This window comes from Dasypus novemcinctus, chromosome X (genome assembly GCF_030445035.2).
Source record: "Dasypus novemcinctus isolate mDasNov1 chromosome X, mDasNov1.1.hap2, whole genome shotgun sequence".
Taxonomy (NCBI): Eukaryota; Metazoa; Chordata; class Mammalia; order Cingulata; family Dasypodidae; genus Dasypus; species Dasypus novemcinctus.
In genome coordinates, this window is record NC_080704.1 from 62,259,683 (window position 1) to 62,265,884 (window position 6,202).

Sequence of the window (6,202 nt, forward strand, 5' to 3'; positions counted from 1 at the left end):
GTTTCTTTACTGATTCTCTTTTGAGATGTTCTGTCCAAAGTTGATAGTGGTGTATTAAAGTCCACCAGTATAATTGTAGAGACATCTATTACTTCACTTAGTTTTTCCAGTGTTTGCCTCACGTGTTTGGAGGCACCCTTGTTAGAAGCATAAATGTTTATGATTGTTTTTTCTTCTTGAAAGATTATCCCTTTCACTAATAAGTAGTGTCCATTTTTGTCTCTCACAATAGCTTTGCATTTAAAGTCTATTTTGTCTGATATTAATATAGCTACTCCTGCTCTTTTTTGGTTATTGTTCGCTTGTAAGATTGTTTTCCAGCCATTCACTTTCAACCACCTTGAATCCCTGGGTCTAAAATATGTTTCTTATAGACAGCAGATAGATGGGTCATATTTCCTCATCCGATCTACCAGTCTGAGTCTCTTGACAGGTGAGTTTAATCTGTTGATATTCAGAGTTATTACTTTCAAGGAATTACTTATATTAGCCATATATTCTTTGGATTTGCTTTTGTCATATTTTGTTTTCTCTTTTTGTCTTTTTAGTTGTTATTACACTCTCATAGAAACTCTGTCTCTCCTGTTTTTTCTTTCTTCCTGCAGAACTCCCCTTTAGTATTTCTTGAAAGGCAGGATTCTTGTTGGCATACTTTCTTAGTTTCTGTTTATCTGTAAATATCCTGAACTGTCCATCATTTTTGAATGCTAACTTTGATGGATAGATTATTCTTGGTTCGAAATTTTTTTCTTTTAGTACCTTGACTATTGTCATACCATTGCCTTCTTGCCTTCATGGTTTCAGATGAGAAATCAGCACTTAATCTTATGGAGCCTCCTTTGTATGTGATGGTTCTTTTTTCTCTTGCTGCTTTTAGTATTTTTTCTTTGCCATGAGCATTGGATAATTTGACAAGTATATGTCCTTATGGGGTAAGCCTGTTGGGATTTATGCTGTTTAGGGTGTGTTGTGCTTCTTGGACATGTATATCCATCTCCCTCAATAGGTTTGGGAAGTTTTCAGCCATTATTTCGCCCAACTCCCCTTCTGTCCCCTTTCTCTTCTCTTCTCCTTCTGGGATGCCTGTAATGCATATGTTTATGTGTTTTGCATTGTCATTCAGGTCCCTAAGTACCTGCTGGATTTTTTCTTTCTTTTTATTGATCAGTTCTGCTATCTTTTTGAGTTCAGATGTACTGTCTTCCACATCACTAATTGTTTCCTCTGCTCTTTGAATCTGCTCTTACTTGCTGAGGTTGTATTTTTGATTTCTTGAATTGTGCTGCTCATCACCATTATATCTATTATCTTTTGGGGTATTATTGTAATTTCTTCCATATTTTCTCTAAGTGTTTTCTTCATAGTCTTAATCTCTTCCTTCACTTCATCAAATTGGTCCCTAATATATGTTTTGAGAACTTTAATTACATGTTCAATGTTCTGCTCCTCTTCCTGGTTTTTAGTTTGTTCATTGGATTGGGGCATGTTTTCCTGATTATTGGTTTGGTTTGTAGTTTTTTGTTGCTGTCTAGTCATCATTTTATCCTGGACAGGTTGAATCAGTTGGTTAGCTTCTTTGTCTAGTTTGGGGTTTAATTAGTTGTTGTTTTTGCATGTGTGTTGTCTTCTTTTTGTCACTTTGTTCTTCTTATTCTATTTCCTTGTTGTTGGCTAAGTTCACTTGAAGGAATATATTAGGGCCAGAGAAAGCAAAAGGAGTAAGAAAAGAAAATGAATAATAGTAGTATTGATAGTCAATAATAACAGAGAAACCATGTGAGATCTAGGAGAATGGATATTAGACTCATGTAAGCTCTGTAGAGTTATAACAGTAAGAAAAGTAGAGCTCCTATAGTGAGACAGTAAACTGAATAGGGGGAGGAATATAGTGTGAATTAAAAGGCCATTGTGTTCAGGAGAGAGGGGAAGAGAAAGAAAGGACAATAATATAAAGAGTGAATGTAAGATGGAAAACAGAGCAAAGGTATTAGAAATTAGAAGTCAGAAAAATTTGGGGCCAAACAAAGAGAGGTGTAATGTAAGAGAAACACTAAATGATGGAGGATAGAAAGAAGTAGAGGAAAGGGGATAGTGTTTGTGGCCAAAATCAATACACACAGAAAAGAGGAAATGGATGGTGAGGAAATATAGCAAATGTGTAGTGCTCACTGCAGCACCACATATAAAAAAAAATAAAAAAGAAGAGAAAGGAAGAAAGAAAATTTAAAAAGGGTCAAGAGGTTGGAAGCAAGCAAGAAAAGGAAAAATAGAAAGAAAAAAGAAAGAAAAAAGGGCCTTGGGGGAATAAAGAGGGAGGAAAACCAAGAAGAGAAACCAACAAAATACCAGACAAAGTTCCAAGCAAGGAATCCTCTTTGCAGTTAAATAAAACACTTAGGAATCTGAATTCCCCCCTTTTCCCTTCCTCACTTCCCTGTCTCCCAGGGCAGCAGGAAAGCTACCTGAGATGTCCAGTAGTAGATTCAAGTGGGTCCTTGTTAAACCCGCTCCACAGAGAAAACAATGACTTAATTTCCAGAGAGAGAGCACCCACACCTCACCAGGAATCCCAAGTATGCTACTGGAAGCTCAGAAAGCACCTCCTACAGTCCCTCTCCCTTAGGTGTGTTACAGGAGGGCTAGTTGATTTTCCGACTCCACCTTCTCCCAGACCAATTTTCCTATCACAGCGTGTTTAGGTACATTGGGCTTTCTGAGCAGATTCGCCACTCCTTTCTTTCCAGGCTCTCCCCAAGGCAGCTGGTATGTTCCTCCAAGCACAAAAAAAAGGGGGGGGGGGGACCAGAAAATTCATTCTGCACTCATTTGGCCCCTCTGGACCTCCTCTCAAATCCTTCCCACTCATGGAGTCAGTCCAAAACTGGAGTGCTAGATTAATCCTGGACCCCTGGGAGCACTGGATTCAGGAAAGGGAAGTCCAGTATATTGCAGACTCAGGGTATGTACATCTGTGGAACATGGGCTATGGGGACTTAGGGGACACGGAACTGGGGACCACGCATCTGGGGATCATGGGGCTTGGGGATGCCACTGCACAACTGACAGTTGTCAGGGAACACTACCACTGTCAGCCCTAGGGGGAAGGGTCCCGGCTCCCCACAACTTCCGACCTCTGTGCTAGTAACCCACAATTCTAACTTTTTTTAAAAAAAGACTTATTTATTTATTTATTTCTCTCCCCTCCCCCCCCCACACCGGTTGTCTGTTTTCTGTGTCTATTTGCTGCGTCTTCTTTGTCCACTTCTGTTGTTGTCAGTGGCATGGGAATCTGTGTTTCTTTTTGTTTCGTCATCTTGTTGTGTCAGCTCTTCATGTGTGTGGTGCCATTCCTGGGCAGGCTGCACTTTCGTGTTGGGCAGCTCTCCTTACAGGGCGCACTCCTTGTGCTTGGGGCTCCCCTACGTGGGGGGCACCCCTGTATAGCAGGGCACTCCTTGTATGCATCAGCACTGCATGTGGGCCAGCTCCACATGGGTCAAGGTGGTCTGGGGTTTGAACCATGAACCTCCCATGTGGTAGATGGATGCCCTAACCATTGGGCCAAGTCTGACCCCCACAATTCTAACTTTAGCAAGCACTACTTCTGTCACAGTCTCTCCAAGTCAACGTCCATAACCTCCTGCCTTGCAAGCCCCTGAAACAACCCACTCTGCCAAGATTCCAACCCTACTCTGCAGCTTCTTTGCAGGAGATATTGTGAGGTACACTCACTCAGATGCTATCTTGCCCCGGTATTTGTTTCTTGATTTCCTCCTCAGATTGCTCATCATAAGTGTACAGAAATGCTACTGATTTTTGTGAATTGATCTTATAATCTGTGACTTTACTGAACTCATAAGTTTTAGAAGCTTTGTGGTAGACTTCTCAGTGCTTTTTATGTATAGGATCATGCCATCTGCAAATAGTGAAATTTTGACTTCTTCCTTTCCAATTTTGATCCCTTTTATATCTGGTTCTTGCCTCAGTCCTTGAGCTAGTACTTCTAACACAATGTTAAATAGAAGGGGTGATAGTGGGCATTCTTGTCTTGTTCCTGATCTTAGAGGGAAAGATTTTAGGATTTCATCATTGTAAATGATGTTAGCTGTGGGTTTTTCATATATACCCTTTATCTTGTTCAGAAAGTTTCCTTCTATTCCTATCTTTTGCAGTACTTTTATCAAGAAAGGGTGCTACACTCAGCTAAGATGGAGTTGAAGAAGGACAACCACCACACCATGGAGCCTAGAGTGATTACAACTGAAAGTGGGAGGATTGCATCCAACATCCATGTGGAATCTGAGCCTCCTCTTGACATAGAGGTGCAATGGACACAACCAATCCGATGTCCACATAGAAGAGGTGGCATTGGATTGGGAAAAGTGGACATGGTGGCTGATGGGTATGGGGAAAGGCAGGAAGAGATGAGAGGTGGAGGCGTCTTTGGGACATGGAGCTGCCCTGGATGGTGCTTCAGAGGCAATCACCGGACATTGTAAATCCTCACAGGGCCCACTGGATGGAATGGAGGAGAGTATGGGCCATGATGTGGACCATTGACTATGAGGTGCAGAGGTGCCCAAAGATGTACTTACCAAATCCAATGGATGTGTCATGATGATGGGAACGAGTGTTGCTGGGGGGGGGGGGGGGGGAGAGGTGGGGTGGGGGTGGGGGGGTTGAATGGGACCTCACATATATATTTTTAATGTAATATTATTACAAAATCAATTAAAAAAATGCAGTTGGGTTAAGGTCTTTGGAGATAGAAAGGAATATGTAAGGACCGATGCATACATAGATAAGTCTACAGACACAATAAATATCAGCTTCTTACCTCCCACTTACAAACAATAATGCTGATTTTCTTGGAAATATTTCAATACCCTAATACATAGTGATGTATGGAAAATTGTCCTAAGGATTGGCTGAGATTAGGACTCTAGTGTCATTACTTCTCTTCCTTACAGGACATGTGACTTCAGGCAGAACTCATAGCCAATATGATCTTCAGTTTGTTTCTAGGCTAAACAGGTATAATAATACCTTACCTTATAGCTGTTCTGAGGGTCAAATGAAATAACTTGAGTAAAATTACTCAAAATCTGCAAGGCTGTACAGAAATGTAAGTTATTACTACACTCTCTGGGAATTGTTTTGTAAACCATAGTAAGATTTTTAAAAGACCATTGGATGAAACACAACCTTATCATTTAACCCTATATATTTCAATTTACCATCAATAAATAAGCTTTTGCTTATACATTAAAAAAAAAAAAAGAAAGAAAGGGTGCTGTATTTTGCAAATGCTTTTTCTGCATCAATAGATATGATTATGTGATTTTCCCCCTTCAATCCATTCATGTGGTGTATTACATTAGTTGATTTTCTTATGTTGAACCATCCTTGCATACCAGGAGTGAAACTCACTTGGTCGTGGTATATAATTCATTTATTGTGTGGTTGAATATGATTAGCAAGTATTTTGTTGAGGATTTTCATGTCTGGGTTCATTAGAGTGATTGGTCTGTAATTTTCCTTCTTGTGGTGTCTTTCTTTAGCTTTGGTATTAGGGTAATGTTGACATCATAAAATGAGTTAGGCAATATTCCTTCTATTTCAATTTTTTTGGAAAAGTTTAAGCAGGATTGTTGTTAGTTCTTTCCAGAATGTTTGGTAAAATTCACCTGCGAAGCCATCTAACCAAGTGCTCTTCTTATTTGGGAGGTTTTTAATGACTGATTCTATCTCTTTACTTGTGATTGGTTTGCTGAGATCATCGATTTCTTCTTTCACCAATGTAGGCTGCTTATGTGTTTCTAGGAATTTGTCCATTTCTGCTAAATTTTCTTTCTTGTTGGAATATAGTTTTTCAAAGTATCCTCTTATGGTAGTCCTTATTTCAGTGGGGTCAGTGGTGATATCCCCTTTTTCCTTTCTTATTTTGAGTATTTGCATCTTCTCTCTTTTTTTCTTTGTTAGTCTAGCTAAGGGTTTGTCAATTTTATTGATCATCTCAAAGAACCAGCTCTTGATTTTGCTTATTTTTTCAAGTGCTTTCTGATTTTCTATTTCATTTAGTTCTGCTCTGATTTTTCTCTCTCTCTCTCTTTCTTTCTTTCTTTCTTTCTTTCTTTCTTTCTTTCTTTCTTTCTTTCTTTCTTTCTTTCTTTCTTTCTTTCTTTCTTCTTTCTTCTGGGTT